The sequence below is a fragment of the Callithrix jacchus genome, chromosome 8, assembly GCF_049354715.1.
Source record: "Callithrix jacchus isolate 240 chromosome 8, calJac240_pri, whole genome shotgun sequence".
In the NCBI taxonomy this organism is placed as follows: Eukaryota; Metazoa; Chordata; class Mammalia; order Primates; family Cebidae; genus Callithrix; species Callithrix jacchus.
Window position 1 is genome coordinate 24924404 of NC_133509.1, and position 26888 is coordinate 24951291.

At 44.4% G+C, this 26888-nt stretch overlaps 2 protein-coding genes across 7 annotated transcripts in view; one reads left to right on the plus strand and one right to left on the minus strand.

Annotated features, from left to right (window-relative positions):
* Window positions 1-22041, minus strand: part of TMEM266 (transmembrane protein 266) — a 143991-nt gene extending 121950 nt beyond the window's left edge. For 2 of the 5 annotated variants that reach the window (XM_054239495.2, XM_002763457.3), the window contains exon 1: window positions 21121-21197. The gene's annotated coding sequence lies outside the window, so the exon portion shown is untranslated. Of the gene's footprint in view, window positions 1-9592; window positions 11514-16555; window positions 21198-21644 lie in introns of those variants that run through there. The other 3 variants (XM_008990165.4, XM_078333973.1, XM_054239494.2) reach the window with 3 other exon arrangements.
* A 1855-nt stretch (window positions 22042-23896) lies between these two features.
* Window positions 23897-26888, plus strand: part of NRG4 (neuregulin 4) — a 108492-nt gene continuing 105500 nt past the window's right edge. For both annotated transcript variants that reach the window (XM_035259317.3, XM_035259319.3), the window contains exon 1: window positions 23897-24084. The gene's annotated coding sequence lies outside the window, so the exon portion shown is untranslated. The remainder of the gene's footprint in view (window positions 24085-26888) is intronic.

Consider the following 26888-nt stretch of genomic DNA (forward strand, 5'->3'; position numbering starts at 1 on the left):
GAACAGGTGGAAGGGTCGTTTGAAGCCAAGGGCTGGATACCAGCCTGGGCAACATAATAAGATCTCATGTCTACAAATTAAAAAAAAAATTAGCTGGGCACAGTGGTGCACGCCTGTAGTCCTAGCTACTCAGAGACTGAGGTAGGAGGATTGCTTGAACCCAGGAGTTTAAGGCTGCAGTGAGCTATCATCATGTCATTGCACTCTGGCTTGGGTGGCAGAGCAAGACCCTGTCTCTTCAAAAAAAAAGTCTGCAGCATATCCATGGAGAGTTACAAAGCTGTGAAGGCCCTGGGCCAGGAGACAGGTGGCCGCTCCAGCAAAGAACAGCAGGTGATATGGGAACTAGCTCCATCTGTAGAGAGCAGTACTGCTGAAATAATCCTAATGAGAGGAGGGCAGGAGGGCTCCATGACCAGGTAGTTGTTCCTAGTTTGAAATGGTGCCTTCAGGGATTTATTTTTTTATTTTTATTTTTTTGAGACAGGGTCTCACTCTGTTGCCCAGGCTGGAGTAGTGATGTGATCTCAGCTCACAGCAACCTCTGCCTCCTGGGTTCAAGCGATTCTCCCACCTCAGCCTCCTGAGTAGCTGGGACTACAGGCACCTGCCACCATGCCCAGCTAATTTTCGTATTTTTAGTAGAGATGGGGTTGCACCACATTGGTCATGCTGGTTTCAAACTCTGACTTTAAGTGATCTGCCCGCCTTGGCCCCCCAAAGTGCTGGGATTACAGGCATGAGCCACCAAGCCCAGCCCAGGGATCTTAAAAGGAAGCATTACCGTAAGTCATTGCTGACACAGGTAAGGTGGCCTCTCAATCACTGCCAAGTTTCTTTATGCTATCTTATAGCTCTTGCACTTACAAATTGAAGTCTATTTAGCTGTGCTGTTGTTGACCTCATATTTATTTACTATAATCAAGATTCACTCTAGTCTTGGCATCTTTTCTAAACTTACAACCTATAGTGGGTTGAATCATGTCCCCCAGCCCCCACCCCTGCCCCAATCCATGTCTACCTAAAACCTCAGAATGTGATCTTATTTAGAAATAGTATCATTGCAGAAGTAATTAGTTGACAGAGTGAGACCCTGTCACCCAGGCTGGAGTGCAGTAATGTGATCTTGGCTCACAGCAACCTCCGCCTCCTGGGTTCAAGCAGTCCTCCCACCTCAGCCTCCTGAGTAGCTGGGACTACTTAGGGTGTGCCCTAAATCCAATGACAAGTGTCCTTATAAGGAAGAAGAGTAACAGGGAGAACTGCCTTCCTGTTACTTTTTTTTTTTTTTTTTGAGATGGTGTCTCGCTCTGTTGCCCAGGCTGGAGTGCAGTGGCATGATCTTGGCTCACGTCAACTTCTGCCTCTGGGGTTCAAGTGATTCTCCAGCCCAGCCTCCTAAATAGCTGGTACTACAGGCATGTGCCACCATGCCCAGCTAATTTTTGTATTTTTAGTAGAGATGGATTTTTGCCATGTTGGCCAACCTGATCCCAAACTCCCAGTCTCAAGTCGTCCATCTACTTAGGCCTTCCAGAGTGCTGGGGTTATAGGTGTGAGCCACCATGTCCATCCCCTATGACCTTTTGGGCTCAGAATACGAATGCCAAGATGGCAATAACCTGGGTGGTAACCAGAGTGATTATGGATGGGGCAGAGAAGAGAGGGCTTCCTGAAGACAGAGACAGAGGTTGGATTTATGCTGCCACAGCCAAGGAATTTGGCTTTGTTGAAAAAGGAATTTCCCCCCAGAGCCTATGGAGGGACTGTGGCCATGCTGCCACCTTGACATTGACTTCTCTCCTCCAGAACTGTGAATCATTTCCATTGTTTTAAGCCACCCAGTTTGTGGTAGTGTTTTAATACAGCAGCCACAGGAAACTCATACAGGATTTGAGGATGTTCTTCTCTTGAGGGAAGGAACTCTCCAGCCCTGGCAGTTCCTCAGTTCACCCTCATATGTAAATGCCAAGAAAAAAATTGCTGAATAAGCACATTTCCCAGATTTTGAATTGAGGGAGAAGTATGATGTCCCTTGAGGTAGCACAGAGAGATCAATGGTGACATTAGATAGCATCTGGAAGGCCCAAAGGCTGTATATAAAGAACTTCCATTGTGCGGCTTCACTTAGCAAATTTACTAAGCATCAGGAGGCAGCCTCAAGTTTTGTCAGTCTCAAGGTTGAGTCAAACTTAGCATGATTAGCTAAGTCGTGCTAATCAGACTCACGAGAAATAAAAATCAAGCTGAAAATTTATTCATCTGTGTGTGTGTGAGAGAGAGAAGAGGCTTTTATTCCAGTATTGAAAATGCTCATATTCACTACCAGAGGCCCAGGGTCAGAACACCCGGAAAGCTGCTCCGTGACTAGCTGTGTCACAGAATCAAAGCAAAGAGGCAGGGTGTCTTGAGGGGATCCAGCCAGGCCATGGGGAAGCCTAGTGATCCTTCCAGGACCACAACAAAGCTTCTGTTTCCAGCACCAGAAAGTTCAGGCCTGACACGGTCTGTGACACTCATTGCAAATCTGCAGTTCCCGGCTTCTCTGTGTTCTCAGGTCAATTGTCCCACTGGCACCCACAGTTTTCCTCTAAAGAGGATGTTAAACAAATGGATACTAAATGACAATTGTGTTCTGGATTAGCCTCCCTTACAAAGAAGGTCACCTTGGCTAAAGTATTGGGTTCTTTCAACTCCACATTTGCATTGTGTTTATTCCCATAAGAACGAATACCATCTGTATTAGTTTCTTGTGGCTGCTAAAACACATCAGCAAAAATTTGGTGGCTTCAAACAACAGAAACTTATTCTCTCACAGTTTTCGAGACCAGAGGTCCAAAATCAAGGTGTCTTTAGGGCCTGGCTCCCTCTAAGGCTTGTCTGGGAGAATCCATTCATTTCTTCTTCCAGCTTCTGGCGACTCCACAAACTCCTTGGCTTGTGGCTCCATCTTTTCATCTCTGTACCCACAATCATGTTGCTGCCGCAACTTCTGAATCTAATCTTCCTCTGTCTCTCTCCAATAAGGACACTTGTGATTGTGTTTACGGCCCATCTGATAATCCAGAATTATCTTATCTCAAGATCCTTAACTTAATCTCATCTGCAAAGGCCCTTTTCCAAATCAGGTAACATTCACAGGTTCCGGGGATTTGATGTGGGTATCTTGCACAGGGCCAGCTTTAACTTAACACACCATTTATGGATTTTGAGGACTGGGATTGTATCCGTGTTGATATGTCTTCAATGTCTCACACAAGAATGAAAATAAATAGGCAAATTAAGGCAATCTTATTTCCAGATTCAAAGGCACCTTACCATCACTATGCATAATCAACATCCCTCTAAAAGGTTATTTGGAGGCTGGGTTCGGTGGCTTACATAGAATTCCAGCACTTTGGGAGGCCAAGGTGGGCAGATTACTTCGAGCTCAGGAGTTCGAGACTACCCTGCACAACATGGTAAAACCCTGTCTCTACGAAAAATACAAAAATTAGCCAGGCATGGTGGCTTATGACTGTAGTCCCAGCTACTTAGGAGGCTGAGGCTGGAGAATTGCTTGAGCCAGGGAAGCAGAGGTTGCAGTGAGTCAAGATCATGTCACTGCACTCCAGCCTGGGTGACAGAGTGAGGCTCTGTCTCAAAAAAAAAAAAAAAAAAGTTATTCAGAGCTTTTATATCATAAGGCCCCTCAATACATGACTGGATTTCATGTGCACATGGTCAAAAATGAATTACTTCTGGCAATGAATCCATCTATTCAGGCCAGCGTATTATAAATTATAATCACAATCAGCATCATCTTTAAATATGCTATCAAATACTCTTGCATAATTATCTTTGCCCTACCTGTTCAAATCCTTTCTACCTTTTGAGGCCCACCTAATGCCCAACCTTCCTAGGAACTGTTCATGACAGTTCCTTACCTCCACACCTGTTCACAATCTTGCCTAACTATGAGGTCTTTTTGCTCTGCCTGTGGGTATCATTTCTGTATGTGACTTGGTAAACTCTTCCTGAGTGGGACTTCCTTTCTCATATAAGACTAAATGTATGTAATATAGCATATTGTTGGAATTTTATGAAATTACTGTTGATTGACGAATGTAAAGGGACCATGTGAATATTTAGGCATAGGCCAGAGCCCACACCAAAATAATACTGTTGTTTATTCTCAGGAAGGAAAGAAGCACCCGTTGCTTGAGGGTCCAGGAGATGATGAGTATTTATATTGGGTTAATTTATTTAGAAAGTTAGATGTCTGTTTCCTGGAAGATGAGATGTTTGACATTCAGCTAGAAAAGAAGTTTTCTTATATAACTGTTAACGAGAAAGATAGTCAAGAAGCAGGAGAGGTGATTTGCTCTCAAGAAATAAGGCAGACCTTCAGGATGGAACATGGAACATGAAGAGCTGCCTTCTCGGCCAGCCACAGTGACTCATGCTTATAAACCCAACGCTTTGGGAGGCCTAGGCAGGAGGATCACTTGAGCCAAGTAGTTTGAGACCAACTTGGGCAACAGAGTGAAACCCTGTTTCTATAAAAAAAATTTAAAAATTAGCCAGGCATGGTGGTGTGTACCTGTGGTCCCAGCTACTCAGGAAGCTGAGGGAGGATTGCTTGGTCCTGGAAGACAGAGGCTGCAGCAGTGAGCCATGATTGTGCCAATGCACTCCAGCCTGGGACACAGAGAAAGACTGTATCTCAAAGAAAAAAAAAAAAAAAACAAAAAAAACTGCCTTCTCCTCATTCTCCTCCAGAATTTGGTGAAGAATTTGTATAGACAAAATACAGCCCCAATTAAAAAATGTAAGTGATAAACGAGAAAAGAACCCTAAGAATCATGAGACTTGGATCTGACTCTCCTATGTACCTAAGTCTCAGACTCCTAACCTATTTTAAAGGCAAGGGCTGTGGTGTTATTCATTTTGATCACTCTCTGTGCCTAGAAGGGTGAAGCACATAGAAAGGGTCTGATAAATGTCAGCTGAATTAATGAAGTAACAAAATGAGGGAGAATTGCCTGATTGAGGAGTCCCCAACTTGTCGTATCATTAAGTAGACATAGACCCTGGCGTCTGAAGCTTCATCTTAAACATAAGCCATGACCTTCATATTGCCAAGTAAAACATGCAACCTCTTAGGCGCATTACACACAACCGATCACTTATGGCTCCTTCAAACACTATTTGGCCTGGATTTCAGGAGACCACACCATCTGATTTTCCTCTCCCTTCATTGAATGTTCCTTCTCAATTTCCTCCTCTAGACCTCTAAGTGTTGCCATGCCCCAGGGCTCATTACTCAGCCCCTTTCTCTTCTCCATCTATCTCCTCTCCCAGGGCCAAGGTGAGCTCAATGTCATGGCTCAAAATATCATCCATGGCAGGGTGCGGTGGCTCACGCCTGTAATCCCAGCACTTTGGCAGGCTGAGGTGAGTGGATCACCTGAGGTCAGGAGTTCAAGACCAACCTGACCAACATGGAGAAACCCCATCTCTACTAAAAAATACAAAATTAGCTGGGCCTAGTGGCGCATGCCTGTAATCCCAGCTACTCAGGAGGCTGAGGCAGGAGAATCGCTTGAACTCGGGAGGTGGAGATGGCCGTGAGCCGAGATCATACCATTGCACTTCAGCCTGGGCAACAAGAGCAAAACTCGTTCTAAAAAAAAAAAAATGTCATCCACATACCCTGGCTATAAAATTTCTATCTCCAGCCCCACCGTCTCCACTGAACCTGAGACTTGCTTATCCAACTGCCTACTTGACATCTTCAATTAGATGTCTCACAGACTGCAAAATGTAACATGATTGAAAGAGAACTCTTTATTTCCCCCTACTTAAAATCTGCTCCTCCTCCATCTCCACTGGAATAAATAGCAATTTTATCCTTCCAATTATTCAGGCCAAAAACCTTGAAGTTAATCTTAACTTCTTTCTTTCTCTCCCACCCCACATCCCATCCATCAGCAAATCCTACCAGCTCCACCTTCAAAATATATCCAGAATCCAACCCCGTGTCCCACTTCCACTGGCAGCACCTTGGGCCAAGCTCCCCCATCTTTTACCTGGGTTACTGAAACAGTCCCTACGTGCCTCTCTGACTCCTCCTCTCCCCCGGGGTCTACCTCCACGTCACAGCCAAGTGACTCTTCCCAAACCATCTCAGCCATGCTGCTCCTCTGCTGTCAATACTCCAAAGGTGTCCCTGTAAATTTTATGAAATCCAAATCTGCACCGTGGTCTACAAGTCCCTAAAATCTCCCTTTCCCAGCACTTTGGGAGGCCGAGGAGGGCGGATCACCTGAGGTCAGGAGTTCAAGACCAACCTGACCAACATGGAGAAACCCCGTCTCTACTAAAAAATACAAAATTAGCCGGGCCTAGTGGCTATCCTACCCCTTTAATCTCAGCATTCTCACTCCACAGTCCTCTTTGCCGTCCTCAGCAAGTTATTAAACTGGACATATAATTCATTAAAGCATATTGTAAAATATTATGTAAGGATGTAATTTGAGATGTCAATAGCATAACATGGGGGTGATGCAAAACTGTAGAGGAGCAGAGTTTTTGTGTTTAATGGGAAGTTTTGACTTTGCAAGGTGAAAAGAATTCCACACGTGGATGATGGTGACGTTTGCACACCAACATGCATGCACTTAACACCACTGAACCATACACTTAAAAACAGTTAATATCGTAAACTGCATATTATGCATATTTTACAATTAAAAATGAAAAATAAAAAATCATTCACACACAGATATGTGCATATGAATAACCAGTCTGAAAGGAGAGGCACAAAAGGTGAATAATAATTATCTACAGATAGCAGGATAATAGATGACTTTTTTTCTTAATGCAAAAAAAGCATTTCTAATTTATGTATTATGTGAATAATGCAATTTATGTGCGCCTTTTATGTATTATACAATAAAAACACATGAAAAGCTGTGTATAAAACTTACACCTGGTATGGCAATAGTATTCAACTACAAACAAAATCTGAAAATAAAACATGTGTCACAAACTACTGGCTTCAAACATCCCATTGAGTACGGTCAATTTCAATGGACTCATCTCCACAGGATCTGGACAAGAGGCCAGGAGAGTTCGGGTTTTCAAATGCAGACTCAGGTAGAAACACAGATGCTAACTATCTGACATAGGCCAATCATGTCAGACACGAACAAGCTGTTGCAAAATTCTGAATATTTCTACAGTGTGTCATTTGATAGTGTGGTGTCTTTTGACATAGACCAAGCTACAAAGCTGCCTACAGTGTATAATTAAGGGTTTCAGATATGCTAAGGTTTTCTTCTGCCAAATGCCATTCATCTACGCTTGACTCTTCCAACAAATATAACCGAAGTACAATTTGTAAAGCCAGCTCACTGTGTGAATTATTTTGTCCTGCTGTTTTAAGGAACTGCACCGTGTACAGAAGTAGAGAAATTAGGCCGGGTGCAGTGCTCATGCCTGTAATCCCAGTACTTTGGGAGGCCAAGGCAGGTGGATCACTTGAGGCCAGGAGTTCGAGGCCACACTGACCAACATGGTGAAACCCCATGTCTACCAAAACCACAAAAATTAGCCAGGCATTGTGGCGGATCTCTGTAATCCCAGCTACTTGGGAGGCTAAGGCAGAAAATCACTTTGATCCAGGAGGCAGAGGTTGCAGTGAGCCAAGATTGCACCACTGCACTCCAGCCTGGGAAACAGAGTGAGATTTAGTCTCAAATTAAAAAAAAAAAAAAAGAAGAAAAAAAAAGGTGGGACACAGTGGCTCACTCCTCAGCACTTTGGGAGGCCAAGGTAGGCAGATCACCTCAGGTCAAGAGTTTGAGAACAACACGGTAAAACCCCATCTCTACTAAGTTAGCTGGGCATGGTGGTACATGCCTATAATCTCAACTACCCAGGAGGCCGAGGCAGGAGAATCACTTGAATCCAGGAGGCGGTGGTTGCAGTGAGCCAAGATCATGCCATTGCACTCCAGCCTGGGCAACAAGAGCAAAACTCCAACTCAAAAAAAAAAAAGGACAGGCGCAGTGGCTCATACCTGTAATACCGGCACTTTGGAAGCTCGAGGCAGGTGGATTATGAGGTCAGGAGTTCGAGACCAGCCTGGCCAACATGATGAAACCCCATCTCTACTAAAAATTCAAAAATTAGCTGAGCATGGTGGGGCATACCTATAATCCCAGCTACTCGAGAGGCTGAGGCAGGAGAATCGCTTGAACCCAGGAGGCAGGGGTTGCATGAGCCAAGATGGGGTCACTGCATTCCAGATTCCAGCCTTGGCAGAGTGAGACTCCATCTCAAAAAAAAAAAAAGTAGAGAAATTATTTGGGGCTCCCTAGACCACAGAGCCCAATCCCATCATTGGACAGGAGAGGATGCCACGACCCAGAAAAGTGAAGTGACTTGTCCAGCGGCTCACTCCTAGTTTGTTTAAAAGCTGGGACTAGACTCAGGAAGTCCTGAGGCCTCAGTCCAGTGCTTCTTTTCGAAACCCTGGAATGGCATCTTTGGAAAAGGAGAGTAACTAGTAACCATCTGAATATGGTTACAACTGGAAATATGTTTATTTCTCTCAAAACCTCATCTTCAAACTGGCCCTGTTGGCTCTCTCTTCCCTGCCCCTTGACATCACTTTGACAGACTTCATAGCCTTCTGGTTACTCACAATTCAAGAACCTCAATTAAGGTTAACTTTCAGGTGTTTAAAAAAAAAAAGCTGCACCTGGTTTAAATCAAATCTTCAACTTGACACCCATTGAAATCTCCTCCCCCTGTCCTGGCTAAGACTGAGCACAGCTGGAGGTCTTGCAATGGGGAAGGGGAGGAAGCCTGCTCTTTCTCTCCTCCTCCCTGTCCCCCACTGCTGCTTGCTTTCCAGGGTCAGTGGTGGGCCTGGGGTAGGGGTGGTGGGGACCAAAGAGTAAAGGGGCAAAAGTCTTCACACTTGGTTGCAGCTCTTCCTTGGCTGACAGCATTCTCTGGGTTGCAAGGTGTCCAGATGCTGAATGTTCCATGGGATGCAGCTGTGGTTTCTCAAGAGGCCTTTATGAGACTCTTCATAGCGTCTGAGTTAGGGACACCAAATAGAGAGGTGCTCTTGGAGCCCTCTCCCACCCACACTGGGAGAAGTAGAAACAAACGATCATACTTTCCCGCACACTCTGCCCAGTGACTCAACTCTCCTTGAATGCCTCATCTTTCCTTCACATAGGTTGAAGGTGGGTAAGCATGGCCAGAACAGTTCAGCATTTTTTTTTTCAAGACAGAGTCTCACTCTGTCGCCCAGGCTGGAGTACAGTGGCATGACCTTGGCTCACTGCAACCTCCACCTTCTGGGTTCAAGTGATTCTCCTGCCTCAGCCTCCCGAGTAGCTGGGACTACAGGCACACACCACCACGCTGAGCTAACTTTTTGTATTTTAGTAGAGATAGGGTTTCACTGTGTTACCCAGGCTGGTCTCAAACTCCTGAGCTCAATCTGCCTGCCTCGGCCTCCCAAAGTGCTAGGATTACATCTTGTGGGATTGTGCCTAGCTGTTCCTCTTCAGAAGGCGGGAATACTTACCACCTAGCATCTTCACAAAATATCCCATTGGACAATCCATGACAGGAATCCTGGATGTTGTCTGCAGGGATGAGGTACTTCTTAATTTTGTAAAGCCTCAGCACTACACAAAGAGAAAGCAGCTGCTGGAAGTTCCCGGGGGAGCAAGGGATCTACCCAGGAGCTTCTGGAAAAAGGAGGGGCTGCCTCTCCAGACAACTCCCTTTATCACAGGGAATGTCAAGGAGCCTCAGGAAAAGATTCTGAGAGTGGCTGCTTCCCTGGGACCAACCAGATTGAGCGTGTTAGGGTAAGACTAACTCCTGAGTCTGTCCTTCACCAACTATTTGGCACTGACTGAGCACTCTCCTCTTTCTGAGCCTCAGACTCCACATCTGTAAAACAGCGGGAGGGTAAATATTTGTCATTTTTGGTGGCTTAGCATTGGAGGACCCTCTGTATTTGGAGGAATATATCAAGATAGGTGGCTGGCAAGGTCCCCTCTTTCCCATTACAGAAGCCCAAGTGGGAGGGGACATACTGTCTCTCTCCCTACCCTTGCCATGTCGTTCTAGTATGGGAATGCGACCTGGACTCAGCAAAGAACTTTGAATCCTTAGTAAGTACGCAAAAGCCCAGCTGCGGTGGAGTGAGTCCAGAGGTATGGCAGTGTTGACAGGGAGTGGGTGGCCCAGAGCTCTCGAGCTGTGCCTGGCCACCCTTGTTTTCTGAGCTGGCTCTCTGAGACCTTATGATTCTGCAGAAATGCCATGTTCTTATGTCATAAACATGCCTGGCTCACAGGCCCCATTTCAATTCCTTTCTTCCTTGTCTCCCTCTATTCTAGAGCGCAGAAAGCAAAATAGTTGAATTTCCAGACTCCTTATCATTCAGAAGGAGTCATGTGATACAGTTCTGATGAATAAAATGAAGAAATAAGTCCCCTTTCCAATATGAAGGCAAGAGCTAGAAGGATCAAGGCTTTCATGCTTCATCTTCACCCCTCCTCCTTCTTCCTAACTGGAACACAGATGAAATGCCTGGAGGTGAAACAGCCATCCATGACCCTGAACAAAATGCTAAATAGAACCTCAGCCGCTGATGACATCCCTGAGCAGCCGGACAAGCCCTGGATTGCTGCCTCTAAACTTATTACACAATGAAAATAAGACAGCCACCTACAAAAGCCACTGTTTTTCTGATTTTCTTACTTCCAGATAAACATACCCTTCCTGATCTACTTCTATATTATGAATATTCAATAAATATAATAAAAGTTGCACAATATTAAAAAATGCCATAAAAGTTGAGCTGAGAATGGTATTTACAACTGTACAATATTTAATAGTTTATATACTGTCATTACTACTGAAGTTCATCAGGGTAGGTTTCTTTTTTCTTTTTTTTTTTGAGACAGAGTATCACTCTGTTGCCCAGGCTAGAGGGCAGTGGCATGACCTTGGCTCACTGTAAACTACACCTCCCAGGTTCAAGTGATTCTCCTGCCTCAGTCTCTCAAGTAGCTGGGACTACAGGTGTGCACCACCATGCTATGCAAAAATTTCTGTATTTACTAGAGACTGCGTTACACCATGTTGACCAGGCTGATCTCGAACTCCTTGAACTCAAACTCAGATGATTCGCCTACCTTGGCCTCCCAAATGCTGGGATTACAGGTATGAGCCACCATGCCCAGCCCATCAGGGTATGTTCTTGTTGCTTAACACCAGAGATTCTGGCTGTAGCTTAAACTTCCAAGGCCTCCTCCAGCTCCGATGGTCTGTCCTCTTTAAGACAAACATTCCTCTTACTATGCAAACTCATATTAACCTCAGCTTTTACAACTCAACCAAAGAGAAGAGGATTCACCTCGATTGAGGTGGTCCATCACCAAACCAGGAGCTATCTCCTCCTGCCTTCTCTGTCCTCTGATCTATTCCCTAAAGCCAACAGCCAACCTACCCATGAGTCAAGCTAGCCTAGTGTGACCTCACAGAGCTACCTACTTGACTAGACTGACAATTTCCAGAGGCTGATGGACTCCTGCTAACTAGGCTGAATCTGAGTTGAGTCTGACGTATTTGCAAAATATGTTGTAGTTTAGGAACTATCCTTTTTCTACTGTGCGACTGATCCTTGCAACAATACTGAGATAAGCAGGGCAAGCATACGGACCCCGATGCTCATGGAAATGATGTGGCATAGGTTGTAGAGATGATAAGTAAGAGGACCATATGACTGGAGAAAGTGCGGGAAGAAGAATGTACGCTGGATTAGGCATCAGGAAGCAGAGGCTCTAGTTTCCGGCCCTGCCACTCATTAGAAGCTTGACCACTTGCAAGTCTACCTGTCTGCATCCAGTTTCTTCATCTGTACAATGAGGATGCTGGGTGTATTAGTTAGCGCAGGTTGCCATAGCAGAACATCATAGATTGGGTGGCTTAAACAACAGAAAGTTATTTTCTTGCAGTTCCGGAGGCTGGAGGTCCTGGATCAGGAAGCCACCATGGTCAAGTTCTAGTAAGGGCTCTCTTCCTGGCTTGTAGACAGCCACCTTCTCACTGTGTCCTCACATGGAAGCAGGAGAGAGATATCTCTTTCCTCCTCTTTTTAGAAAGGGACAGTACTAGCAGATTAGGGACCCACCCTTATGACATCATTTATCCTTTATTATCTCCTAAAGACCCTATCTCCTGATAAGTCACATTGGGGACTTATCATACATAAGTTAGGGCTTCAACATACATATATTTAGGGCTTCAACATACATATATTTTTGGAGGGGATGCAATTCAGTCCATAGGACTGGATATGACCTCTGGAGTTCCTCCCACCTGTTGGCACAAGTCTGAAACACTGAAGATACAGTTGTCCACGGAATTAGTCATTCTACCTTGCCTCCTTGATTCAAGAAACGTCACAAGGCTTATTTCTAGACTATCCGTAGGGAGCATTTTGGAGATCATCTGTGTAAACACTTTCCCTTCCCTAACACAATGAACAAGACAGAGGTAATCACTGGCCAAATCAGGTCTCTCCCAAAGTCAGAGCCTTAAAGTTTTTCAGAAAGCATGTCCTTAACTGTCACTTTTAGCCTTTGGGTACGGCATGCAATTTCTGCTACTGCATTTAGAGAGAACATATCATGACTGTCAATTGGAGGTGGCTTTTAAACCACAAGTCTACAGCTAAATTTTCTAAGAGCCATGAAGATTACTGAGCAATTGTGGCCTTTCACCAAAGCACAAAGTACCTTGTCAGTCCTACTTTACCCCTGTCACCACTGAGGTTGGGGGGTGGTCGTGGTAGTACCACTGGCGTCTATTGGGTGAGGGTCAGGGATGCTGCTAAATACCCTGCAATGTACAGGACAGCCCCTGCAAAAAAGAACTACCTGGCCCCACGTGTCAACAGTGCTGAAGTGGAGAAACTCTGCTATGGAATCTCAAGATGCAAAGCACATGGTCCGTAATGGCTTCCAGGGCTGCGGGGTGGGAAGCTGCTCTACTGTCAGCATAGCTAGGGCTGTCTTCATGACCCCAGGGACACACACACAGCAGATGCTGATGAAAACTTAGGCTGTCTTTACCATGCCAACCCACAATGCCAGTAAAGGGGTTCATTTTTTTTAAGTAGGCAACCCTTCCTTTGATTTTCATCCAACTTCAATGTCCTCTTCACCAGGGCAGGAAGGAGAAAGCAAGCAGGACTAGAACACAGAGGCTCAGGAGCAGGAATATGGCAAGGTCTGAAGGGCTGATAGATTTGCTGCTCACACCTTCACAGCTCATTTTACTCTGAGAATAGAGAGTATAGAAAAAACTCCTAAACGCTTCTTAAAAATTCTAACAGCTTTATAGGTTGGCAGGACTTCAAGCTACTTTTTAAAAGCATTAAATTATTATTCCCTTATAACTCGATCAAGACAGTTGCAGGTGGGCAAAAAAAATTATTATTCCTTGTACTCCCATTATTTTAATTATTTCTAAATATCCTTCTTCATTCCAAAAAAGGTTCCAACATGGGTAACTCTCCCTGTGGGGTTGACTCAATTATCCCATATCAAGCTTACATGGGCTCCAGGACTGATCAATACAGGTTTCAATTTAGGAGGAAAAAGGATTTTGGAAGGGCCAAGTAAAACTATAATGTTTTGGCAGTTAAAAGATACGAGTTAAATTCCCATTGTGTGTAAAGGTATAGTGCTAAATGCTGAGGAAGATATTTTGTAAAAGTATAAATCACAGCTGGTGTTCTTAAGTAATTCATACTCTGTGTGAGGGTGACAGGCTCTATGCCCAAGGGAGGCTGTCTTCTGTTACAAAGCAGGCTGTGCTTGCTGCCTCCTGGGCAGGGGTAGCCCTCAGCATTCTTCCCTCCTCAGGCCAGGGAAGGAGGGGCAGAAGAGGGAGGGGTGAATGTGGTTCAGTAGGGAGTGCAAGGGACAAAGCCTCAGAAGTGGACGCACACTGAGAAGGGTGTGTGGAATCTTAGAGGTCCTGATGACCAGAGGGAGCCATTAGGGTTTTATCCTGAAGTTATAGGATATTATCACATAACAGGAAGTTATATGATTTTTAAAAATCGCATTTGTTGGGTGCTGTACTAAGCACACTATTTAATCCTCTGCTGTAGCTACTCTTCTTCTCCCCATTTTACTGATGAGAAGACTGAGGCACGGGGATTAAATAACTTACTCAAAGCTACTCTAGCAAGTGCTTGAGCCAGGATTTACATCATGGACAGAACCCACACTCTTAACCACTTCAGACTGCTTCTTGATAGAACAGGAAGGATGACAGCAGAGGAGAAACCAGATAGACACCGACACCGCTAGGAAGGAGCTGCCGACAGACAGCAATTCAAGGAGTAGGGGAAGTCAATGGGGTCAGATGTTGCTGAGCCATCATGAACGAAATCTGAGAAACAGCCATTGGATTTATATTAGGCAATCACCGGTGACCTTTAAGAGTTCTGGTTTAGTAGAGCAGTTCTTGATACCTGCAGGGTATCAAGAAGGCGAGGGATAGCAGATAAAGCCTTGTGTAGAAACTGACAGTGAAAAGACAGGGAGGGATAGGAGAGAAATTTTCAAGCTTTTTCTTCATGTCCCAAAACAGTGGAAACTTTTCTTTTCCTCTCTCTCTCTTTTTTTTTTTTTTTTTTTTTTTTTTTGGATATCAAATTTCCCTCTTGTTTCCCTGGCTTGAGTGCAATGATGCTATCTCAGCTCACTGCAACCTCCACCTCCCAGGTTCAAGTGATTCTCCTGCCTCAACCTCCCCAGTAGCTGGGATTACAGGCGCACGCCACCATGCCCAGTTAATTTTGTATTTTTTTTTTTTTTTTTAGTAGAGACCGGGTTTCATCATGTTAGCCAGGCTGTTCTCGAACCCTGACCTCAGGTGATCCACTCGCCTCAGCCTCCCAAAGTGCTGGGATTACAGGCATAAGCCACCGCACCCAGCCAGAACCTTTTCTTTATGGAGGAATTGCAATATATTTTACCTTGTTCTTTTGTTTTGATGGGCAAAGCTAACAAATTTTAGGAGTCATAGTTAAAGGAGAATTCCTAAGTGTCATAGAAATTGTTTTTTAAAAGCCCTGCATCAAAGATCTGACTATTTCAGAGGAAACTGTCATGGGCAGAAGGTTAATTAGCCTTATGCATTGTATTGCCTGGGCAAAATGGCAATTGTGTAACCAGGGTGGGACAGTGTGAAGGAATCATAGATAAAGTAACTTGCTTCAGACCTGTTTTGAGCCAAGGGAAAGAAGCGGAAGCACTGCATGCGTGATGGCCTGACACTGAAATCTGGAAAACAGCTGCCTGGACTTCTAAAACCCTGGGCTGCAAAGGGCAAAAATACTTATTAAAATTCCTTGTTTTAATGAGTTCTGGGAATAGGAGTTATCAAGCCTCCATCCTAGCTACTAAGTAGTTTCTGTTACAAATCAAAAGCAGTTTTAGGGAGGCTGTGTTTTTGAAGGGGAAATCCTCTTCTGCTGGGTAATTCAGACAGCCTAGAGCAGCAATTAAAGCCACCAGGAGAAGGAGAGGAGGCCTCCCTGCGGCTGAGGAGCAGTTTCTCCCAGGCTTCTTCCCATAACCATGAACTCCCTTTAGCATCCCAGTGTAGTCCATTCTAAAGTGTTCTATAGATGAATTAGTCCCAAAGTGCCTATGATTTTGCTGCCGCCCAAGAACTACTGCAAACAATAGATGTATGAAGGATATATGTAGAGTCCTTCCTGCGACTGTACGCCAAAGAAATCTCAGGCGGTGATGCTTCTCAGACATACAGGGTAACTGCTTTGGCAGTGAGCTCTCAGGCCCTGGCTCAAACAGGGATGATACCAACAGATACTTAATGTTTTAAAAATGCAACAGGCTAGGCCAGGCACGATGGCTCACACCTATAATCCCAGCACTTTTGGGAGGCTGAGGCAGGCAGATCATGAGGTCAAGACATCGAGACCATCCTGGCCAACATGGTAAAACCCAGTCTCTACTAAAAATACAAAAATTAGCTGGGCATGGTGGCGTGCGCCTGTAGTCCCAGCTACTTGGGAGGCTGAGGCAGGAGAATTGCTTGAACCCGGGAGGCGGAGGTTGCAGTGAGCCAAGATCGTGCCACTGCACTCCAGCCTGGCACCTGGCAACAGAGCGAGACTCTGTCTCAAAAAAAAAAAAAAAAAAAAAATGCAACAGGCTAATGCAGGCAGTGCAAGGATTTACCTGTCTGTGTAAACAGCCAGTGGGAATGACCATAGATTCCTTTTCCATTCTAGTGACTCAGGCGACTGGGACAGTAGATGGCTGGCTGGAGGAATCCAGAGTCTCCTTTGGAATTTCTTCAAAAACATTATGCACCCTCAATACAAGGGAACCCACGCAGATTTCTTCTCCATCACAGGCCATCTCCCCATGCACCTTTTGCTGTCTCATCACACATCCCAACCCTAAGGTGACCTTTTTCCCACCTTCACAGGTTCCTTTCTCCCCAACACTGGCTCAAGAGTAAGACAGATCTTTCCCGATTCTTCTCCACTTTCTTGCTGTTCTCCCAAACAAAACATAAAGCATTTGCATGTTAGAGGTTTCACTGCTCACTACAGAGAACAGTAAGGACTAACAAAAACAAAAAGTGTGGGAAGCTGGGAAGATTCAAGGATGCCACAGTGATTTGTTGGTTCTTTTTCCACAGTACCAGGGTTGGGGGAGTGAACAAAATAGACAGGACTCCTGCCCTTTGGAGCATTCATTCCACGGGGGAGATGGGCGAGAAACTTAACTAATTAATACAGTACGCTAGGAGGTGCTATGAATAAAAGCAAGACAAGGAGGAGGAATAGGATGCCTGTGGGAGTGGGTTAGACTCTGAGCAAAGCTGAAAGACGTGAGGGAGCAAACCATGAAGTTATCTGTGGGAAGAGTATTCCAGGGGACAGAACCCTTAGTGCTAAGGGCCTGGGGCAGCGGGAACAGCAAGGAGGCCAGTGTGGATGGAGCAGAATAGGATGGGAGCCCAGAGAACTATGGGGCAGAGAGTGCCTCATCCTGCAGTTAGAGTGAAAAAGGGAACGAGCCCAGAGTTTGAGCTATGCTGACCTGGGCTCAAATTTCAGCTCTGCCCTTAGGTCGTGTACCTTGGGCTCCCCTACTTTTCATCTATAAACAGCTGACCACAAAGGGTGGTCACTGCAATAAGGAATGTGAAAATTCCTATCACAGGACACAGCACACGACATGTTCCTACCTACCAAACATCAGTTACCCTCCTCTTCCCCTGGTTACAGGGCTCCTCTCATCTATCTCCCAGTGCAATTGAGTAAAAGGTGTTTAAAAGTATGCCACTCAAGGGCTTCCAAGAGGTCCAAGTGTGAGAAAACAAACTGCAAAATGGTACACATCTATGTATTGCTGGAAAACAGGAATATTTTAGCTTCGGCATTCAAATATCTGGAGGAATCGACACCAAACTGTTAGTGGTGGTCAGTGCTGAGGGGTAAGATTACCAAAAAGTTGGACCTCTAAGCTTCTACCTTCTGTATTTCTGTAATGTTTGAACATTTTACAATGAGCACATATTACACTGGCAAGCAGAAATCACAATATAGGCTGGTGCTGGTGCAGGAGAATTGACCTCCTGGTCCTGAGTAGCCTCCATCCCACCCTATACCCAAGCCCACTTGGTGTGATCCAATTCTTACTTCTTCTCTATGGGAAAACTGAGTGAAAAAAGGGCCAAAGGAAGCCTTAGGATCTCAGATGAGACCTGGATCACAGGAAAAGGTCCTGGGATAAGCATGCTTGGTTAACACGTGTGAACACCCACCGGGTCTGTTTGAAAGGGGATGGAAAGTGAACTACTTTCTAAAGAAAATGAAAACCCTTACTATGGCTGCCAAGCAGAGAAAGAGAGACTGATGAAAATCAAGTACTTCAAATTAATCTGTGAACTTCTTTGTGATTCACGACAACTGAAAAAAAAATCTCATTTTAAAGAATACTAAATTAAGAAATACTATAAGATAAACCACATTTTACAACAAAGTACCTTACAAGGTCAATCAAGGAAAACAAATATGCCAGTTCTTGGTGTCTTATTCAACAATGTACTAAAATATTCATTATAATCAATCACCACAAGACCTGTGAGTTTCACAGCTTGGAAAACTTTTACTTTTTCCCCACTTTCCCAAAAAACTCTGGTGAAGGGAATAAAAAAATAATGCTTAAGCATTAATAGTTGCCCATATGACTTCTCCAGCTTAAATATACATTTCAGGAGAAACAAAAAAATATGTAGTCCAGAAACATTTTTACATTTCCTGAATTGGCCTTTGCACCATAAAGCCTTCTCAGCTCTGAATTAAATGAAATCCTGCTTGAATGGAAGACAGACTAGTCAGTTTCTCACTCTTCAGTCATGAGATTTTCAACTGAGGAAGATAGTAATGCGCCCCATAGGAAAACTCACTTCCTCCCCAGAAATCAAGCAACATCTCTTGTTTTCTACTTCTTGCCCAGTAACATCAGGACTCATCTTGAGTTTATCTGATCATAGACTGGAAATCCCCAAGACAGAAAGATCCTGTCTCAGCATTTCTGTAAACACCAGGGAATGTGTCCTTCCCAAATGGAGTGTTTTCCATGAGATAAGAATGCTATGTACAAATTGTTAAACTGTTTCAAAAGAACACAGTGTAATGAAAAAGGTAACATGGTGCTCTAGAACCAATCACATTGACCAAGGGAAGAAACAGAACTTACAGAATTAAAAGAGATGGTCTTATATTTCCTACCTAATATTATCCACAAATTTATAATTAAAAGCTATACTTTGCATGGGATATAGTTTCCAAATAATTCCTTCCATTACCTAAACCTTTCTCTCCACTATCTCAGCTATGTGACCTGAGTAGAAAAGCTATTAGCCCCACTGGGTGAATTTTCACTGATGCAACTACAGCAATTTCTAAGTCCATGAGGACTGCTAGGAATGTCTAACAAAATCCAATAACTGCATTATAATAATGTACTTTAAAAAAGATTAAATATACATCCATAGCTGAATGCACAGATTCCAAGAACTTTGAAAGCATAGTTGCTACAATTGTAGAGAGACTGGATTAGGATCCGTGGCTGGTATGGATTCCTTCCTCCCATTAAGGGATTCACAGGCAAGTTTGATAGGCAGTGTTGCTCTGATGACTGGCAGTGAGACCAGAAGATAGTATGCAGGGCAGCAAGAAGGGTAGGGTGGGATGTGATCATGGAAAATGAGAGTGATTCATTCTACTTGATGCACATATGTTTCATAGGTTTAAATCTGAAGGGAAACAACTTTAACTCCTTGCATGGGAGACTTAAATGGAAGCACATCTTGGACCCCACTTTTTATAGGCTCAGTGCCACCTCAAAAAATTCCATACTGACCCATTCTGAAAAAACAGCTTTTCTTACTGGAAAGCCATAGAGTTGGTGTGGAATCTATGAAATGGAAAATCGGACCCAAGCCAGTGTGCTCATGCATAAGCTTGATTTTAATGAAAAAATACATGAAGCAGCAGCACCTGGATTAAAAGCCCCCTCAGGGCTCCCCACCTCTAGTATTCCCATGAGTCTGAGTTTGCATCCTCACCCTGTCCCTGACTGCGTGACCTTGGGCAAGTTATTTAACCTTTCTAAGTCCTAGCTTGTTCATCTTCAACATGGACATAAGAGCTTTGTTGTGAGGACTAAATGAGATCATATACAAATAGCTGTAGCTCAGTACCTGGTACATATGAACACTGAAGAAACGTGTCCTTCTCGTGATTTGATGTGACACTCTGACATATTTTAGAAGCAATTAACGGTTCAGCTATCATATCCCAACATCTTGTGATACCCCACTTTCATTTTTTGCTTCTAGCCTTTACTATTCTTTTCATCACAATATTTTAGGGTCGGGGGAGGAGGTAAGCAGATATATACATCCCACTTTTCCCACTGTTGCTCAAAGCAAGGTGAAAAGCCAGGGAAATAAACATATGCACTGAAGAGAAATTCAGTCTTTAGGATATGATGTGATAGGTGTATGGAATATAAACAAATAATATAATTTCAACCTCTAACATATAGGGCATCAAATCATAGGTAGTTTTATTTTAAAAGAAACAAAAGCCAGGCAGCATTAAAGAGGATAGAAAGAACCTATATGGGCCTATTGCTATCTCAGTATTGGTGACTGTGAAACAGGGATTAGTGAGCTAGATTATGGGGGGCTTCATGGGGTCTGACTTCCAACAGGTGGCTAGCTTTAGTCATGTTCAGATGCAAAACCGTAATGAGTTTGAGTATCTAAGTCCCAGGGATTCTGTTAAAGGCCTTTTCTCGGCCATCAAGGGAGAAAATTTTCAAGGTTTAAGCCTCCCTGGCAAGTTAGTAAGCAGGGAACTGCCTGCCCTAGCTTGCACTTGTCCCCTGAAGGGGATTCTGGCTTGACAGTGAAAACCCACCATTCTTTCCAGACAGTCCATCCTGCCGCGGGGGCACCTCCCGACAAACAGGGGAAGCCCACTAGGAAGTGGTCACGACCAACCAAGCCACAAATACCCAGGGTATGGGATTTCCACCTCTATACCACGTCTGAAAACCGAAAATAGGCGCTCGCTTACCATACTGCAATGGGATTCCCCCCAGCAGCAACCCCCCCCTCCGACTTGCATGTTTTATTAATAAATGCAAGATGGCACACGGAGGCAAAGAATGGGAGGTAAAGCATCGGCAGCTGGACCCGAACCAGGGCAGTTTGCAAAAATAAATAAGAAGCAAGTGACACGAAGCAGGTCCCCAGGCTGGAGCTGAAGCCCTGGGCTGCCCCACGCACCCTCGCCTGGCTCCCCCGGCCAGGGGGATGAAGGTCAGCGGCAAGATCCCAGCCCTTCCGGGCACACATCCTGCAAACCTTGACCGGCACCCCCAACCCCCGCCCCGACCACAGGACTCGGGCAGTGAGGCAGGGGAAGCTCCGGCTGTGGCCGGCTGCGAGGACACATACCTGCTGCCCGGGCTCGGGATTCGCTCGGCTCTGCAGCGGCGCCGGCCGCGGCTCGCGCTCCCGGGGCTCCCCTCTCCGCCCCCCCGCCCCCTCGCGGCCCCGCCGCTCCCTCCGCCCCTCCGCCCACCGTGCTCGGGGGCGCGCGCGCGGTCTCGCGCTGGCGGCTTGGCCGGGCCCGCGCCTGCGCCCTCGCCTCCCGCCGGCCGCGCGCGCGCGCGCTCTCGAGGCTGCGGAACGGCGGCGCGGCTGTCTAGGAAACCGCGGCGTCGGCGGGCAGGGGCTGGCGGCCCGAGCGGGGCAGGGGTCGGGGGTTCGGCCGCCTCCGGAGCTGCCACGCAGTGCGCGGGCTTCATGGCGTGGCTGGGGGGTCGCGGGGCAGGGTTGGAGCCCTAGTACGAGAGTGTGGAGAGGCGAGGGGGCCGCCAAGGGTGGGTCTGAGGGGGAGGCAGGCGGGGCGCGGAAGCAACAAGTGCGGAGGCCGAGGGCGCAGCTCCGGGGCGCGGAGGACCCGGGGGATTTCTTACCGCTGAGAATGGGAACCTCCCGTCGCTTTGGCGCAGCTCTCTGCCGTTCCCACAGCTCTTTCCCAGTGCCCCGCGTTCATCCGCGGTGGGCGCCCCGTGAGGGAGCGGACGGCACGGAGTGCCCCCTGAGCTTGGAGGCCACCGAGGGAAAAACGCCTCTTTCTGTGTGGCCGGAGTCATGCACAGTCAGAGCCCCCCGACTCTCAGTCCGCTACCTGGGAGAAAAATACCCTGTCAGTACATTCATTTCACGGCCTCTGCTCAGGACCCTTGTAGGACCGTGTTTCTCCTTTTCCCTGTTTCATAATCTCACTCTTAAAAAGGCTTTTTACACGCCCCCCGTCTCCTTCCTCATGAAATTCCAGTACCACAGATAACGCTGTCGACCTGCGTATGTGCTGTGTGTATCTGTGCTTGATGCATAAAAAGAGTAACATTGCGCCCCTTGGAGGCAGCATCGCCCCTGTGAAGAAGCTCGTCCTAGGGCCAGGCTCCCAGTTAGTGGGTTAAGGGGAGCCACTGAGCAATCTGGATGCACCCACAGATATTCTCTGTCGTTTTTTAAAAAAATCCTCACACATAATGCGTACAACTCTAATATGTCTGCAAGGGCTGCTGTGAATCAGGCCATTTAAGCAGCTTCTGGATTCATAGTAGCTTATTATCGTTTGCCTTCTCCACCAATTCTTGCTAAAAATCATAGCCATTTTCCTATAGGGTGTTGCCATTTTTATGTTAAAATATTTGAAAAAATGGGAAACCCTTCTTTCTAGGACACGAAGTTTCAGAATGGCTTTTGGCTCTGCAGATAGCCTTGATTTTTGATTCTTGTACCTCTTCTAAAGTGTTTTTATTCGGTTAGGTCCAGTTGGTCTCCCGGAAATGTCCTTTTGTCTTTTCTTCCTGACATAGCTTTTTTAGCTTGGAAATAATCGAAATGGTAGAGTTGAAAGACTGCAAAACCACCTCATGGAATTGCCCCAGGGTCTTGGATTACACCTTACTTGGATTATACGGGAATATCTACACAGGGAGTATCTACTTTTGGCGAACTGGAAAAAAGATGTAATTTCTTCAGATCCTCCCTTGCCTTTCAGCATTTCCTACTCTAATGGTGGAATTTCAGAGGAAAAAAACACTTGGAGGTGATACTTGTAGAAGCTATTTGGGTTGCCAAAGGATTTTTTCTACATTTCTAGGCTGAACAAGTGTGGACTGGAAAAGAGAACATGGAGATGGGTTAAGAAAAATTAATGGAGGATTCACGGGAGTAGAGCTATTGTTTTCTGACAGTCGGTAACTGCATTTTAACTATTACACTTTATTTAGAAAAAGCTTCGGCATCACTTGCCCAAATTATCCCCTCCGTTTTCCCCCTTAGTAGAATTCTACTTAAGATTTGATTAAAACCATTGCGAAGCATCCAGCTATAACGCGAATTAACTCTTAGACTACGACAAGTATTTTGAAACTTGCTGAGAGAAATTTGAAGACCACTTGAAATTTCTGCCAGGAATCTTTGTATTCTAATAAAATTTTTTTTTAATTCGGGTTCATGCTACTTCAAGGGAACATTTTTTCTACAATGGCTATTTATAAACACCTATTGAAAATTACACGCTAATAACGTTTACTTACGTCTTTTAAGTGTTCTGGGTTTTTTTTTCTTTTTTGAGTAATCTGAGTTCATGGCAACTGTAGGTGCAAACATTTCAGGTTGTAGTGTGAAGTCAAAAACCCCCAAACGTATAATTTATGCTGCCCCCTGGTGATGTCCTACTTCACAGCACCTCCCCAAACTAAAACCTCCCTTTGATAAATTTTTTAGTTGAAAACTTAAATCAAGTGTGGACAAGATGCCATTCTGCCTTCTTCAAACTGGGCCTTCTCTTGTTTTCAAATACCCTAAGGCCTAACAGCTGAGGAGGATTAGCTCTTGAGGCTAATCAGTGTAGAGGAACTGTGACGATCTGCCACAGATCTCACTTTCACTTGGAGCATTATTCTTGAACTTTCCTGGCTTATAAGACTCACTTGGGAACACTTACTTAAAATCAGATTCTGTGAGTCATAAATTCAGCTGATTAGAAAAAAAAAAACGGATTCTGGAGCCTCCTTTCAAACCTCTTGAAATCTGATATCAGAGATTGACTTGTGATTTTTATTTTTAACTGCCCCAGGTGATTCTTATTGACCGGAGAGGGTGGGGAATCCTACAGCTATAAATAGTACAGGTGCTGCTGCAGTACTCTGCAGGTGGCTAATGAGAGGGAATTTTGTGAGTAAAGGAGCTTAGTAACCACGGGAAAGTATAGGAGCTGTGAGGCAGGAGTGGAACTGCGGGTTTAACCTTGGTATGTCACTTTCTTGCCAAGCATACCTGTTTGTTTCTAATGTGGCTCTAGTTGACATTCTATCCCGTACCAAGATATCTTTTGAGGTAAGTCCAATTTTCTTTTAGTTAATAAGACTGCCTTTTCAAGAGTACCCGGAAAATCTATGTCAATTTTCACGTAAATGGAAAATTTGTACATGTATGTAGCTTGCAAGATTATGGGAGGATAGATTAGAGATTGTGTTGATCCTGTGGACGTCTGAAAAAGAGTCATAGCAGAGTTAAAATTTGTTCTCTTGAGATAGTTGCCTGTGAAAATAGAACACGTGAATCTGATGCCACATGATTTGTGAAAATTTGAATAAATGTCCGAAGTCCTTAAATTGTTAATGTTGATATAAATGTTAACATTTTGAAAGCTATTCTAAATGTTAAATTATAATACAGCCTCTCTTATTTGGAATGTACAGGTGGAAAGTCAATCTGACTTGGGAGAAGCCTGAAAATGGAATATATGTGACTTTGTGTGATATTTATTTTAAATTTGAGTACACACAATAATCGCTAAGTGGTTTTTTTAAAAAAAAATCCTGCTGAGATGGCTTTAGTGAATAAATAAGATCGTCTAGGAGCTAGTGACATTCATGTGGATGCAGTCTGTGTGGATGAAATATGAAGCACAATACCATGTGCTCAGTAGGCTCTTAATGAACATTAATTGTAAAGTTTTCTGATAAGTAGTTTAAGTATACTTACTGCAGCAAGCCCATCTTCAAAGATAGTACTTAGAGCAGACTTTACCTTGAATGGCCTACCAAGGGTGGGGCAGTAAGTACGGTAGATCTTCGGTATGCACAATAATAATTCTCATTATCTGTAGAGAAGTTAAACTACAATAAACCCACTAAAAGTCTGTTTTTTTATTTCCAGTAATTTTTATGTACCAATAATTCTAAACCATGTCAATACTCAAATAGTCTTCCATGAAAAATCTCTTATGGATCTAGATTTTAAACAATTTCTGTAGTTTCTGTTAAGTTTTAGTATACGAGTTTAAACTTCAAATCAGCACATTTTAGTTATTTTTTAATCAACAGTATATTCTACATGGAAATTAGAGAACTCCCATGCTTATAATTGTTCTTCAATAAACGAAGATTCAGCTGTTGTATTTATTTCCAAGTAAACTCATAAAAGTTCAGGGTAGTTCAAGACCTAAGGCACAATTCATGTTTGCAACCCTGGTGGTCCATATTCTTACATTTAAGCAGGTTCTCTGTAAACAATGGTAGCACAGTGATCATAAGAATGAAGAAACCGAGCTTGATGACTTCAACTCTATGCGACCACTTAGAGTTTTTGTTTATAAAATTTAAGAGTGAAACACAGTGCAGACGTTGAGGCATAATATTTTTGTTTCATGAAATTATCCTCTTGAATAATTTTTTTTTAAACAGGGCCTCACCGTGTTGCACAGGCTGGAGGACAGTGGCATGATCACAGCTGACTGTAGCCTCCACCTCCCGGGATCAAGCAATTCTCCTGCCTCAGCCTCCCGAGTAGCTGGGACTACAGACACCCGCCACCACGCCTAGCTAATTTTTGTATTTTTTTCAGTAGAGACAGGGTTTCATCATGTTTGCCAGGCTGGTCTCCAACTCCTGACTTAAAGTGATCCACCCACCTCAGCCTCCCAAAGTGCTGTGATTACAGACATGAGCCACTGCAACTGGCGCCCTCTTGAAAATTGATTCAAATAATATACTTAACTTTGAATTTTTTTCTTTTTTTATTGTTAATAGTTGCTTCAAAACTAAAAAAGAAATCAAGAAAATAAGAGGTGTAATGTTTTTTAGTACTGCAAACAAACCAGGATGTAGGCATATGTTTTTCATTTTTTGAAAACATTAATTTCATTACAATTTCCTCTTTAGTGCTGTAATACGTATTTTATTTTCTATTGGTATATAAATGGAGTTGAATAAAAAACTATTTCCACTGTCTCTTTCCTATTTTTTTATTACATGAAAAATTATTTTATTACATAGAGGAAAAGGAAATAATAAATGATCACACTGGCTGGGTACAGTGGCTGATACCTGTAATCCTAGCACTTTGGGAGGCACAGGCGGGTAGATCACTTGAGTTCAGGAGTTCAAGACCAGCCTGGGCAACATGGTGAAACCCCTTCTCCACCAAAATATTTGCAAAATTAGCCAGGTGTGATGGTGTGCACCTGTGGTCCCAGCTACTCGGGAAGCCAAGGTAGGAGAATGGCTTGAGCCTGGGAGGTTGCAGTAAGCCAAGACTGCACCACTGCAATCCAGCCTGGGTCACAGAGTGACACCCTGTCTAAAAAAAAATTTTTAATCCCTCTGGATGTCAGATATTCTAAGTATATTAATGGGCCCATATGATCACCAAGTGAATGATATTCAGTTTTTAAGTGAATTCAGTTATGTGTTTAATATTTGGAATTTTGCATGTACTCTATGAAGAACCATTCCTTTGGCTACACAATTGTGCCAAAATGGAATATCAGCAAGTGCATATATGTGTATTGAAAACTCAAAAATGATCCACTCTTCCAATTGTAGTATAATTAGACTATTTTAAAACCTAGCAAGTACAGGCCAGGTGCAGTGGCTCACACCTGTAATCTTAGCTCGTGGGAGGCTGAGGTGGGCAGATCACTTGAGTTCAAGAGTTTGAGACCAGCCTGGCCAACATGATAAAAGCCTGTCTCTATTAAAAATACAAAAATTAGCTGGGTGTGGTGGCATACGCTGGTAGTCCCACCTACTCAGGAGGCTGAGGCAGGAGAATTGCTTGAACCCAGGAGGCAGAGGTTGCACTAAGCTGAGATTGTGCCATTGCACTCCTGCCTGGGTGACAGAGCAAGGCTCTGT